General features: G+C 39.2%; 1 long non-coding RNA gene across 1 annotated transcript; it reads left to right on the top strand.

Annotated features, from left to right (window-relative positions):
- The first annotated feature begins 12,390 nt into the window (after nt 1–12,390).
- Nucleotides 12,391–14,750, top strand: LOC146486167 (uncharacterized). Its single transcript, XR_014860010.1, has 2 exons — nt 12,391–12,631; nt 13,743–14,750. It is a non-coding gene; the product is annotated as an uncharacterized LOC146486167 (long non-coding RNA).
- The last annotated feature ends 184 nt before the right edge of the window (nt 14,751–14,934 follow it).

Here is a 14,934-nt window from a genome sequence, read left to right as displayed (position 1 = left end):
CTGATAAAGGGAAGAGGTCAACCGCAGCTGCTGGTTTTTCTAAACAGTGTTCTTGGTCGACTTGGGAAGAGGCAGAACAGAGAAACCTCAGCTGGCCAAACCTTGTTCAGATGGAGCCGCTGCCAATCGGCTTCTTTCTCAGAACGACCTATGATCTCCTCCCTACTCCAACAAACCTCCAACAATGGTGCATTATCGACGACGACACTTGCCTTGCTTGTAACGAGATATGAGCTACCCTAGAGCACGTGTTAGCGGCTTAAGATAGCCCACTGCAGAGGTACACCTGTAGAGACAACAAAGTGTTGAATGTTGTAGCCGACATCACATATAGACCCAATGCCCTGGCATCAACAAAGCATCAGCTAAAGAAGCCGACTCAACCAAGTCATCAAGTTCGACGGAAAGGGTGCACAGCCTCAACCAGTTGCTTTAAAGAGAACAAAACAGTCCAGATTGCTGAAAGGAGCCCAACACTAGCAGATGTTGGGTGACCTCCCTAAAGGCTCGCACTTCCCTGCTCACGTTGCCATCACAAATGAGCACCGGGATGTTTTAATTTAGTCCGACTCCTGGAGACGTGTGCACCTCGTTGAACTAAATGTACCTTGAGAAGAGAACTTTAAGTTCGCCAACGAGCGGAAGAGAACCCGATACGAACCCTCTCGAGCTAACTGTGAAAACCGAAGCTGGTCCTGCAGCGTTAAACCCGTTGAAGTCGGTTGCAGTCGTTTCATCGCTAGATCGACCATGTTCATTTTGTCCACATCGAACTCTCCAAGAAAACTCGGTGGTTAACCATCAAGTCGCTCCAAGAGAAGGCAGCATCCAATTGGATCTGGAAATGATCATGCAGTACTTCACGCAACTTGTACTTCATTGGCCAAAAAAGAAAATCTTGTATTGACCGAATACGCTTTTTCACTGCTATTCCATGCACAGAACTGTGCACCTGGCAAAGACTCCTGAGATCTGTTGCACTCTTTACACACAGCAGGCACCTTTGAGGCCTGCAGCTTGTATGCTTCAAAATGCCATATGCTTAGTGGTATGACGTCTGAGTGGTAATCACCTAGCGGCATCTGTCACGGACGACGCCAGGAACTGTAGTCCCGTTGATCTGTAGGGACCTATCTGTTGATAGCTGAAACTGCATTAGATCCTGGTCAACGGCTGATGAGGCTAATGCCCCGCAGTTCGCAGTTAAAGTTACTGTATGATATTCTGTGTCTTTTAGGCTGGTTCGAAGGTGACTGGTTTAGGAGATGGCTGCAGTCAGCCTTTAACGTTGGCGCCCAAATAAGCAATCTCTCGATACGAACACTTTTAGCGTCCCAATCGCTGTGAAATTACCTCTCACCCCTGGTTTCGTTCAGAGGTTTCCGTCTACCCTCCATTCCAGCTTGATGATACCAGCCTGAGAGCTCCTGCAGTGGCAAATGGCTCGAAACACATACTTATAAACCGAATACTTACCGATTGGAGCTTGTACTAGTCTCCTAGAGTCTCTCTAGGGATCTTTTAAAAAAGAAAGCTACATCTACAAATGATCCCCTGATTTGGAAAGAATTCAAAGACGCAAGAAATAAGGTGAATAACTCAATAAAGAATGCCAAACGCAAATATTTTTCGGAGAAATTAGACGCAAGTAAATGTGATCCACGTAAAACATGGCGGTTAATCAATGAACTTCAATCTCGCCAATGCAAATCTACTAAAGTCTCTCAGACTTAATCAGGGCATCAAGTCTTTACTTCACCCGACGACATAGCGGAGGGCGTTTAACAACCATTTTACTAGTATTGGTCAGATCGGCTCTAGCCCGTGAAATCCTTACTGTAGACGTTGATCCGCTTTACTATGTAAAATCCTCTGACAGGGTATTTTCTTTCGAAAGGATCAATGTCCAAGAAGTCGTCAACTTCGTGAAAGGTATCGATGGAGGGAAGGCCACTGGTCTTGACAATATTCCATGCAAACTGTTAAAAATAGCCGCTGATGTCGTCGCGCCTTCTTTAACGTGTATATTTAATCAATCACTACTGACTGGTATCTACCCTTCCGACTGGAAGCTGGCTAAAGTAACATCTGTCTATAAGACTGGATCCAAGACTGACTTAAACAACTATCGGCCTATATCCGTTATACCTGCTGTGGCCAAAATCCTTGAAAAAATTATCTATGACCAACTGTATAAATGTAAATGATTTATTAACCAGATGCCAGTATGGCTTTCGTTCTTTACACAGTACGCTCACTGCCTTGTTGGAGACTAGCAACAACTGGTGTGTCAATGTTGACAAAAGTCTACTCAATGGTGTAATTTTGATAGATTTAAAGAAAGCCTTTGACACTATAGATCACGAAATCATCTTGCAAAAACTTGCTAAATATGGGGTGGATCAAGATGTACTGAAATGGTTTAAGTCTTATCTAACAAATCGTTTACAACGATGCAATGTAAACAATCACCTCTCCAGTGAAACCCCTTTAAACTGTGGAGTTCCTCAAGGATCAATAATTGGTCCTCTACTCTTTTTGATCTATATAAATGACTTACCAAATTGATTGAGCCTTGGCTCCCCTAGAATGTACGCTGGTGACACGAATGTTACCTTTGCTGCATCTGACATGCTTGGTCTTGAAACCCAAATCAATACTGAACTGAAACACATTAATCTCTGGCACAGAGCTAACAAGTTGGGCCTCAATGTGGCAAAAACGGAGTTTATGGTCGTTAGCTCACGCCAAAAACTGCAGTCTTTAAATGACAAAAATATAAATTTTAATGTAGAGGGCGTCACAATAAACTAAACAGATAATAGCAAAGCTCTCGGACTGAACATAGATGAAAACCTATCCTGTAAGGAGCACATACTCGCAATTTTAAAAAAAGTCGCTTCCAGTATCGGTGCACTTAAGCGAGTCAGAACTTTTATTTCAATGCACACCGCTATTGAAATATACAAAGGTCTTATCGCACCACAGTTTGATTACTGCAGTGTTGTTTGGGATGGCTTGTCTCAACAGCTGAGTGAGAAACTACAAAAAGTACAAAATCGCGCTGCCAGAGTAATTACTAAATCAAGTTATAATACAAATCTAGCTATCTTCTCAACTCTCTCAGCTGGGACAACTTATCCGTTAGAAGACCGAAGCAAAAGGCAAATTTAATGTACAAACCTGCCATACGGTCCGCGCGTCTGAAATTTAAATCAACCAATCAGATTTCAGCAACGGGTCCAAACTGAGTTTTCATACGTCATTGATATCTGCGCTCTGTGATTGGTTGTGCCAAGCAAGAGAAATTACATGAAGTGCTTATTGAAGGCGCAAGCCTGAAGTGTTGTTTTCTGTTTCGTCTTTTTGATTTTACCAAGTTCACGACGTAGCACGGCGACCATAAGTATTGATCGATTTACTGTGTCGTTTTGTTTTCGGTTGAATGACAAGTATATAGTGATCTTCGCCGCGTGAGGTTCACAGTGAAGACTCCGACCCTTTGCCCGACTGGACTCGTCGTACAATTTATGGACAGCTTCTGTTTACATTCTGGTTGTGAATATGCTTTTCAAATTGTTCTTACATTTCAGAGAGACTGATCTAGCCGTGTGGGAACTGTAGTGTTAAGGGATACAAATTCCCGACCTGTTTCTCTGCTAGGTAACAACGAGTATCAATCTTTGAGAGTTTTCCACGTCCTCTGCTTGCAATCCTCCTGCAGCACTTGTTTTTTAAAGCTCAAAAAGACACTTAAAGTGTGCGGCTATTGTCAGTGTCTGTAAAATGTTGAAACGCAGCCCAGCAATAGCTCGGAACGGAAAAAGAAGGCTATATCGAGCAACTGTGAACTGGACCTCTTCGCTCACCGACCAACATATGTGATTTCATTATAATTTAAATAATTCCATTAATTAACTTACTAACTTTATGCCTAGTTTTATTGTCATTTATTGTCCCTACATTTTTTGTTTTGGTAATTGTTGATCTGTCTCAGTATAAGGTGCTTTTACCCTAAAATTTTACAGATTATTCTTATGGCTATTTTAGATATTTTTTACTTTTTATTTACCGAATTGTTGTAAATAAAGAAATTATATAAATTGAACAACATTGGTAAATGTATTGCCAGCCAGATCCATCACCCCTTAGACAGGGTGCGTGGGTGGGAGAGTGTCAAATGTTAAATGTCTTTAAGGACGGTGCCTACTATTGTTACTGCGCAAGCAATAGTAGGCACCGAGATACTCGGGTTTCCCTTGGGTAGTGCTCACTAATACAGGAATATTTTTGCGCAGTTTAAAACTATGGGAAAAACAGAACTTAGCAAGTGCTCTTGGTATCCCATTGCATTTAAAATAAAATGTTTGCAATTGGTGGAACCCCAAACATGAGATTGAAAGGGGGGAAATAGACCCCCCCCCCCCCCTCCCCAACCAACATTTGAGCTAGAGTAAGAATTTATGGATGCCAAACATCAGACATTTTTATCAAGTTAGTAAATGCCATGAGCAAGAGGTGGCAGGTACAATGTAGGGCGAGTTTTAGATAGGGTAGCAAAAAAATAGCAAAAGTAAAAAGCCAGACAAAATATTAGAAGGAAATGCATGCCTGTGAAAATTCAATTTTTATTAACCGATTGAATAATGAAAAAATTCCCTGAATAACCTATTAATTTTTTTATTATTGTTATTTTTTCTTGGTTCTTGTTGACTTTGTTTTCAGGGTGTTTTTTCTCTTTCTTAGTTATATGGAGCAGTTGTCAATTTGGACCTAGCCCTGTTACTTCCCCCTCCCATACCCCTTCTTCTTTTGTACATTGTCGTTGTTGTTTTTTTCTGTATATTTTGTTGGCTTCTGTGGCAATTCAATAAAAATAAGCAAACTAAATAAGAGAAGAATGACTTTGGCAATTACAAGAGACTCGAAACAGTAGATGCAACACAGTAAATAGCCAAACATAAATAGATTCCATGTGATTGATAACATCTACAGTATATTTATTGAATGAGGGATGGTAAACAGGAGCATGTGGAGAAAGCTACAATCAGTTGGGAGGCCGATAATGAGGTTGATGGGAATACTGGCTATGAGATGAATGTGTTAGCTGTCATAGCCGTTTCTAAGTAGCTTTTGTGGATAAGTTCTGAAGGATATATCCTTGCATTGTATTATTATTATTATTATTATTATTATTATTATTATTATTGGGCATCATGATGTAGCCATTGTCAGAAATTTGGCATTAGCTCGTCACATCCACAATTATAGTTTGGGTTGTTCCTTGTGCATTGAGTTTCAAACATGATAAAAAATAATGAAGTGCCAAGAGTTGTCTGGACATGTAAGATTGATAACAATAATTATTGCTGAACACTTATACTAATATCAGTTAACATAATATGGTTTTCTTTAGTGTTGGCTTTAATAATGAGGAACAACAAAAACCGTTCAAAAACTCTGGGTCAAGAGGAACATATAATAATTGATGGGATTTAGAATTTTTAAATTTATTATTCTTGATTTTTGAACAATCTGCAGTTTTATGAAGTCTACTCGTCTGACAGGTGTGTAAAGTTTTAATAGTAAGGGAAATAATGCGAATTTGGGGCTTAAACTTATTACTGTTTTGAATCAGGGTTTGGATTATCTCATAAACCTGAATAACAAGAACAGGAATCACGTCTAAATTTATAGGTGAAATGCCTAAATGTAAATAGGTGAAATTTTAACAACTAGCTACTAATTAACTACTAACTAGCAATAGAGTGATTTGAAAGTCTGGCCCGCCTAGATTAGCACTCGCTACCTGCGGGCCAGTTCACTACCTTGTTCTTCTTGGTTGGATTTTTGAATCTGAACTTGAAACTCAGAGCAAGAGGTAGATATTTATAATATTTTAGCAAATATTAGAGGTACATGTTGTGCGAACTCAGTTCCAGCACTAGTTCCCAAATCTGGCCTGGAAATGTCTGTTGTGAGACTCAGATTCTCAGCTAAAAAAGATACTGACGGCTCACTCGCTGATAACTGACAATAAGCTCGGGGCGGTGATTCGAAAAAAGTGAGTAATGCATGCCATCAACCATTACAACCAAATGAAAAATAGAAATTGAAACTTTTTCGCGGATACATCATAAAGCCGCAAACTAAATTTAATAAAAATCATGCGTATACAGTCGTGTGAATAATTTTATTCTGTATACTTGTAAACATATTTATTAATTTATTTCGTGCTATATTTTATATTTAAACGCATAGAATAGCGGAAACTGTTTAAGGAGTACCTCATTTAAAAGCACTGCCCGCGTCGGACGGCCGCGGTTGTCAAGGTTTTTCGCTCTCCTTCTTTTTAACTCTGTGAGGTGTTATTCACTAAGTGAAGCTAAGTGGCTGTGTGGAAAGTTCCAGAATGCTGGGGAAAGGTATCTAGTGGTTTCCCGTTTGCTTTAGGTTGGAGAAATGGGCCATTTTCGAGAACTCTAGAGCGGCTGGAGCGGTAATAAACAACAAATTCGATAGTATTGTCATTTAGTCCACAGTGAAGTGTCACTTGCTAATGACGTAGGATAACCAGTTTTGACTGCCGCTCGTACTGCGGGCTCAAGCTCCGTATGGCAGGAATGCGTTAATAAGCTCGCCCCAAATTATCTTTGTAACATGTTCACTCCCAGAACTTTGTCCTTTGATCTTCGTGACGCAAGTCAAAAATTGTACTTGCCGAAACCGAGAACTGACTACCTAAAGCGTAGTTTCAGTTATAGCGGAGCTTTTCTTTGGAACGATCTTCCTGAGGATATCCGCACTACAACATCTCTACGCAACTTCAAGAGAAGAATTGATAAATGGCTCTCTGTATCGGACTCCCACACGGCAAATATGTAAGCCAGTAAATAGAAAATTATACTTAAGATGAATTTCTTCATTTTCTATTGTTATACTGATATTTTTACCGTGTTTAAATAAAGATTTCATTCATTCATTCATTCATTCATTCATTCATTCATTCATTCATTCCACTCGTAGCTGTTTTTTGTCTCATCACTCGGAAGAACGTTGCGTAGCAAGACAAAGATTGGCTGCGAGGGAGACTAAGCTTGCACGTGACGTGCTCGCTGACAAAACAACAAGGGTTTAAAGTGGTGATGTCACAAGACAACTCGAGTCCTCGGTATTTTAGAGCAGCACAAATTTCTAGGGAAACCTTCATAAGGACTACTAAATCCGTTTAGATCGTCTACTTCCAGAAAGTAGGATATTTTCATTTGCCTACAACTACTAGAATCCTTCGCCGTCATGAAATTGGCCTATTGGCAAAAAGAGTCCAAGGAATTTGCCAGTTAAGGGGTTAATAGATCGATTAATCACTCAGGAAACTCACCAATGCAATGTTGTTTACACGAATGGTAATCTTCGGAATTGAAACACTCCAAGTTGCAGCCTCCTGCTATACAATTCTGCTCGCAAACTCCATTGTATAAGCGGTCACACCATTCTGGGACAATTGCCACAGCATTGTTCACAACGAAAAAGAGCGCCAACAGCATCTGCATTGTTGTTTTCATTCTCGGCGTAAATCGTCTGCAGTGAGAAACGTGTACGTGAAAACTAATCATAGATGTGTGTTTTTTACAAGCGCAAATTCCAAGTAAAACTGTAGAAAAATTAGATTATTATTGATACTTTTATACAATATACTTGTAAATGTTTGAATTTAAAAACTTTTATTGTAAAATTGCTTAATTCAGCTCTTGGGATGCAATGTGATTTTGAAATAAACCATCTACCATCTACCAAAGAAAATGTCAGCTTTTGTTCAGTGACACTTTCAAAATGTAAATTCGACCACACTTGCACCAATGAACATCCAAAATAAATTTAAGGTTTGCTTTGCCAGATTTCTTAAACCGCAATTACTAAGTGTCTTAAGCTACGGATGGCCCAGATGGAAATTGATTGTGAGTTACTACGTACAGGTCACTTTACTAGCTAGAGCCAATTTTTATAGTCAGATTTTAATGTTATTTCAGCCCACGTTTTTAAATGGACACCGCCGTTTTATAACATTATCAACGGCATATGATAGACATAGTCTGCAGTGTGATATTAGCCTCCACCGTTTTGGGTCGATTACTTGATTTATTTTCATTTACTAGGCAAATTTTTTTTTTTGGTTTAATCAACATACGTGAACATGTTCTGGGGTTTTGAGTAGTTCCCACGAAAATATTACGATGGTTTACTGATTTAAATTCCTATAAGCGAAAACAACTCAGCTGGATCAATAAAACATGTATCCTGAATAGCAATATGTGAATCCTGTCGCATTTAAAGGTGTCATAATTTTGATCAGCAGACTGGTTTTAAGTTTTGTTTGAATGTTAACTAGTAACGAAATGTTGCTATTCTGGTTTTGGGTTTCTACTGAAAGGACGCACCAAAGCCGTTGACTAGGAGATACGCCATTAGTAGCGCCAGGAAGAGCCACTCATCAGAAGATTACTTCATGAATCTTATGGGCTAAGCGTGGGAACAACGTCAGCTGTAGAAAGTTTGGCCGCCACAATATTAACTATCTCTGCTTGTATTGTAAGTTTTGGAAAAGAAATATTTGGTTGTACTCATTTTGAAATGGGGAGCGATTTTGTGTTTTCATAGCAGCGTTTTTGACACCTCAGTAAAGAAATTAAAATTTGAGTGTTATTCTCTTTTGCCTAATTTCCCAATCAAGTGAAAACAACAATCTCTCCAAGTCAATAAAAAACCTTTTGGGTTTGTAATTTGCTATCAGAGCATTGCACGAACTGAGAAAATTCAAGTAACGTTACACCTGAATGCAAAGACGCGATGGATGTTTTGCCGAAAGTTCTACCTCGTCATTTCCCATTTACCGCTGATCAGATTGAACTACAAACTTTTCGTAGAATTCAGCGCATCACACCCGTCACTAAACTTCGTATCATTATCTTCATATATTCTCTCAGACCTACGTGCAGCAGAGTTTTCATCCAAGTGTTCGTATTTTTGCAGATCAAGATGTGTTCTGCTCTTCAAATGTCTAACAACCGATTCTAGAATGAGTGGATGTCAATACATGGGTCATGCATTGAACTGTAAATGTCCAAAATATCAACTGATGAAACTACGATGAGGCCTTTGTTACCTTTACTTTCATAACGGAAAATCAATCGTGAAGTCAGCGGTCAAATCGATAAAAGTTTGATTGTTAAGCCACAACTAGATTGGAAACGACCAATAGCCATCTTCACTGGCCTGTAAATCGGGCTGTTATCGACACCGTCGAACGATACTAGATGCTTGGAGCATCAGACTATAAAATCAGACTAGAAAATGTGAAGCATATTATTCGATAAGACCACTCCCTTATGACACCTTCTGTTGTCGTAGAGTGAGCAAGTGTACGGAAATTTGAACCCCTGACTTGAAATTAAAAGGAACTGAATAAAGTTATCATTCTACCTACCGTGCCTCCTCTGAAGTACCGAGATTAATGGTTCTTAGTGATTAGCCAGTAGGCCACTTTCATGATGACGTTATTTTACTAAAACTACCAGAATTCATTTCGCTTTTCTTTTCAAATGCAAATTCTTTTAATCCTAATGAACAGCAAAGAACAATAGCTCTAATTAGCATGAGAAAACTAAAACCAGAAGGATTCTGGGAGTTGTAGTAAAATGACGCCATAGGGAAAATGTCCTATTTACTTTACTTTACTTTTTTTAACACGGTAAAAATCCATCAGGTTTTGGTACAATATAAAATACAACTACATAATAATATTTAATAACAATTAATGTTTCTGAAAAGTCTTATTCATAATTACACTAAACTACACCTATTTCCATGAATGCCGTGTATCTAAAAGGATGGTTTAGCAATTCCTTGAAATGATTTAGAGATTTCACTTGCCTAAGACTGCAGGATAGACTGTTCCAGAGAGTTGCACCTCTGTAACCGGAAAGCTCTTTTTTAGGTAGTTAGTTCTTGGTAAAGAATCCCAAGTGATTTAGTAGTGGAAACTTGTTTTATAGGAACATTATCTATGGAAAGTTCAAGGGATTCAGATAATGTGCTCAGTTTTTGTCGAAAATCAATTAACATAAACTCGGTTTTAGTTTGGGTAAGTTGGCAGAACGATAAACAATTTGGCAAATCATTGATGTAGATCAAGAATAGAAGAGGGCCTAGGATAGTTCCCTGAGGGACCGCCACAGCCCAGAGAACAGACTTTGGACAGCGAACCATTGACGACACATTTCTGGGTAAGATTATTTAGATACGACTTAAACCAATCGCAATAATAATAATAATATTATAATATATAATATTTAATAATATTTAATACTTATATTGCGCTTTTTTCTATAAAAATACTCAAAAGCGCATTACAATATTATTAATAACTAAATTAAAAACCAGTAAAATTACCCGATAAAATTACAATATTTAAAAATAAATAAATAAATAATCAACTAAAAGCCTTCTTAAATAAATATGTTTTAACAGAGCGTTTAAAAGATTCGATTCTTGTATTCCGTACAGACTAAGTTTAGCTAAAAGTCGGTGTAATTTCGGGCTAACATGGATGGTTCGTTGTTATCCCAGGGGTGGGGTGGGCACTCCTTGACTTGCCGAGATGTTTTGCAGCCAGCTAAATTTCCAAACTTCAAACATTTACAAATCACAGAATTAATTGTAGCGTTAGCGAACTCCTCTGATTATGAGAATGATGTATTATTCAGTAATGACACAGGCAAACTCGGAAAAAGAAATTCCGAGTGCTGGCTCCTATCAGGAATCGAACCTAAGACCTTCCGATTACTAGTTCGGATGCTCTACCACTCAGCTACAGGAGACTCGTGGGAGCTAAGGCCATTAAACTAGGTTCATCCTCTGATTATGTTCTTAACAAGCAGATGGTTAAGTTCATTTCTTCCTGTTTTGATTTAAGAAACAATTTTTTACCAAATAATATAATCTGATGAAGTTTAATTCTCTTCTTCGCCTTCTTTTTTGCTGTACTGTGTATTTTAGAACTTTAGAACTTTTTTCGACGCACAGTGTTGTTGTGTTGAGAGGTTATATTTCTTGATTGCAACCCGGCAGCAACTTGTTGGTTGTAAGCCGTCGGGGATGGAGAGAGGAGCGAGGAGAGAGGGTGTACTTATGCTATTCCTTCGGTTTTTTATTTCTCGACAAGTGCGACTACAGTTAGGAGACAGAGAGGACAAGGCCAAAGTTTGATCGATAGTAACTCCGCACACCAAAGCATTTCAGCGTTAGAAAACGTTGGGAATCAGAGCAAAGCCTTACAGGACTTCTTGTCTTTATTTAAATTATATTTTTGCTATGGCTTTTACCCAATCAGGAAATCGTAGCGGCTCTGGCCTCCCGGGGGGAGGGGGGGGGGGTGTCCGTCGTCTCGCTTAGGGGTGTTAATTTCAGATTTTGGTCTCACTTAGGGTGTTCTGGGCAAAACGCCATTATATTTAGCCGTGAAGGTCTCGTTTAGGGTTGCACGCGAACAGTTAATTACTGTATTTTTTATTTGTCTGTGTTTTAAAGTGGTCTCTTTTAAGGGGTCAAAAAAGTTTGGGCCATGCCCAGATTGGTCTCCTTTAGTGGCTTAATTGACAATTTCCAACAAGCATCCCCGCCCCTTTCATATGAGAGTCCCCCCCGGCTCTGGCCTGCGTAGCTGGCGGCTTTGTTTGGGGTTTGTTGGCCCGCGGTTTCTCGCGGCTCTGCCGCGGGCCACCAAACGCCAAAAAAACCCGCCAGCTACGCAGGCTATAGCAGCCCACCCTGGTTTCATTTCTTGGAGAGCTTATAGTTAAACCAAGCGAGTGTGGTACGATCGAAGAATTTGGATGGGTTGTACATTGTGCCTGTCTCTGCCGACGCAATGCAGAAAAAGTGTAGATCTTCGACCAGATCGTTTGCGTGCACTTGTAAGATCCCAGATGGGCAACCTCGTTCAAAGGGCTTTTCCTTGTTTTAAATATTGGGAAGAGCGGGAAAAGATCCTCCCCCCCCCCCCTCCAACAATTTTCAAGCAAGAGGGAAGCCCCGGGTACGAGGATGCCATGGTAAGTACTGGAAAATATATTTAAAAAACAATGTTTGGTGCATTTCATCCCTCCGTTAGTCAAGTCTTGCCAATGTTTTGATCATAGCTAAAAAGCTAAAAACAAAACCGAAACACCGCATAAAGCGATTTTATTTCTGCCCACCGATTCCGTACCTTAATGGCATTCAGAAATGTTGGTTTTAAGATGGGATGGAAAACCCTTGGTAAAACTCCCAGAAAAACTCTTGGAAAAATGAACAAACAAAACCCATCTGACGCTGACTCCGAATTTCAACCTGAGCGGGCCGCAGAAAGATTTTTTGGGACCACTTTTCGACCGGGCTTGGTAACCGTTCACAAAAATTACAGGTGTGACCTGGGCTCCAGTTATGTTTTCTATTCAAAATGGCGGCTGTTTGTTTCGAATTCTTGAACACTGCCGTACGCGTCACCGCGTGCAGCTGCTCACCGCGTTTCATCAGATTCTTATTTTAATGGGGGAAAAACGTATAAGCGAGGTTCATACTGGTGGAGTGCAAGGTAAGCAAACCTTTCCCATTGCATTTGACGTTATCGTATAACTAAAAACAAAACACGCTAAAAAGTGGTCCCAAAAGGTTGCTCCGTAGCCACATTTTGGGACCACTTTGATGTCAAACTTTTAACGTCAAAAGAAACTCACTAAAATGTACTGTTTATGTCCATAAACTGTTAAACTGAAATGTTTTCCAAAAATTACACTTTTTTAATCTTCCAACTGTACATGAAGTAAACATGCTTTATGCATCAGTCAATTAATTACAGCAGTGCCCATCATCCCACCGCCCCCCGCCCCCCCCCCCCCCCCCCCGGGTAATAGTGGTACATTTTCCACATTTTCTAGCCTGGGTATTAGCCTACCCCAGAACATATGACGGTCTTGTGATTTTTGCTTCATAGCATTCTCACTTTGTTTTGGTGATGGGTTCAGCAAAGAAAATATATTTTTTGTGATTACCTATGCCTATGGCGGGCAAAAATGAGATGGTATATTAATTCACAGAATGAAAGATCACTGGAACACTAATAAGAAATAAGGCTTAGTTTAGCCTTACTTAACTTTCATTTACAAATATGAAGGTAAGCCCTGGAACAAAGAAATCAACTAGTTTTTTAATGTACCCCATGGGTGAGCTGGAATAGGGGGGTGGAGGAGGAGGAGAAGATGGGTACCACTGAAAAATGATGGATGCAAATTATATACTAACTGGATTTGCAAGAACATAATGTCCAGAAAACTGGGCACATTTTCCACAATAAAAACTACAGGAATCTTTGACATGAGCAAAAATGATCTCACCTAGAAATCATCTCTAAGTCTACCTACTTTCTACTGTTACCTCCTGAAGAAAAACCCTAAATATCAACCCTGAATCTCAGCTTAGTAAAGTTAACCATTTTCTTCATAACCATTACCAGTATATAATTTAATGCCAGCCTATTAATTTTGTTATTTTACCTAATTTTATTATTAATACTGTAATCAAATAACACAGCAACAACCTAAAAATGTGACTTTCATTCTTCTTTTTTTTTGTCAATACAATCAAGTGTCAGATATCAAATCAGATGCCTATCAGTGCCTGATTAAATCCATCTGATTTTATTGCAGGTGACATGTTGCTTCCAATGAGAGTGCACAAAAATTAATCCCTGGTAAGAATAGATAATGAACTAACGTGTGCGCCCAGCATTAGGAAGACTTAGTTTTACATTTTTTGCTAGATTACGCTGGCGCTTTTTGTTGGAGGCCGTCTTCCTTAACTTTAACTGATGTTTGTTCATTACTTTCTCCTCCCTTTATCCCTTTAAAACTTGGCTGCTTGTGCTGTTGATGCTTTTATCTTTGATTTTCTTCTTGATATCGAAGTGGGTTGTACCCTGATTCTGGCCCTGCCATTGTGGAGAATAGGTAGAACGAGTCCATTTTGATCTTTCCCAAAATTTACAAAAGCTGTTGCAAGTGCTGCTAGCGGGGCCTGTCCTCTTGATTTTAAAATGCTTTCCGATCATGTGTCAGCTATCTACAAGGGTTAATTATTCTAAGAACTGAGTAAATAACAGTTCATTCTGGTGAAAGTACATTCAAGTAGAGTGACACATTTACCAGACCCTGTATGCATTTTTTGTTGTTAGACTTTTACTCGGTTGTCTTACTTGGTTTACAGGGGGGAGAATAGCAGGCTAGGGGGTGGACAGATGTCTTACAGAATGGGTTCATTTCAGTGGGGACAAAACACCAAACTTTCTCAGTGGAGCAAATATTAAATTGTGTTTTAATGCATTTCTCTAAATATCATGTTATTTGTACCTAAGATACATTCCTTGCAAATCATGGTGCTTAAGATGTAACCTAGCTAATAGCTAATACAGCCTGTATTTTGAAAAAGTCAGACTATGTTTAACACAGCACTGTATCTTGTCCTACGCAGATTACCCCACCTTTCACACATTCCGTTGAAGGACATCCGTGAACTTTATTAAATTTTGATCTTACCATTGCATTTCAGTCTATAATCTTATTATCAAGAGAGATGTGTAAGGACTGTGAACTTATTTTCCTGTGGGCTTCTTCTGAGCTTTTCCACAACTTGGTAAATAAAAATAACTTAAAAATGGATGTTGGTGTCGTTGCATTTGTTTGTCCTTCTACCCAAGGGAAATCACCTTTTGGGATACAATTTAATTTTTTACTCTTTTGTGTAAATACTTGGGTCAGTGTAGCTAATTTGGTACGTCACTGGACCCTCTACCTAGATTCAGAGGAGATTTTGAATTCTAGATTTCAGTCAGATTTCATATTT

Source organism: Pavona decussata, unplaced genomic scaffold, assembly GCF_977016875.1.
Source record: "Pavona decussata unplaced genomic scaffold, jaPavDecu1.1 SCAFFOLD_21, whole genome shotgun sequence".
NCBI classification, from domain to species: Eukaryota; Metazoa; Cnidaria; class Anthozoa; order Scleractinia; family Agariciidae; genus Pavona; species Pavona decussata.
Note: the sequence above shows the minus strand (reverse complement) of the source record. Positions and strands in the feature narration are given on the sequence as shown.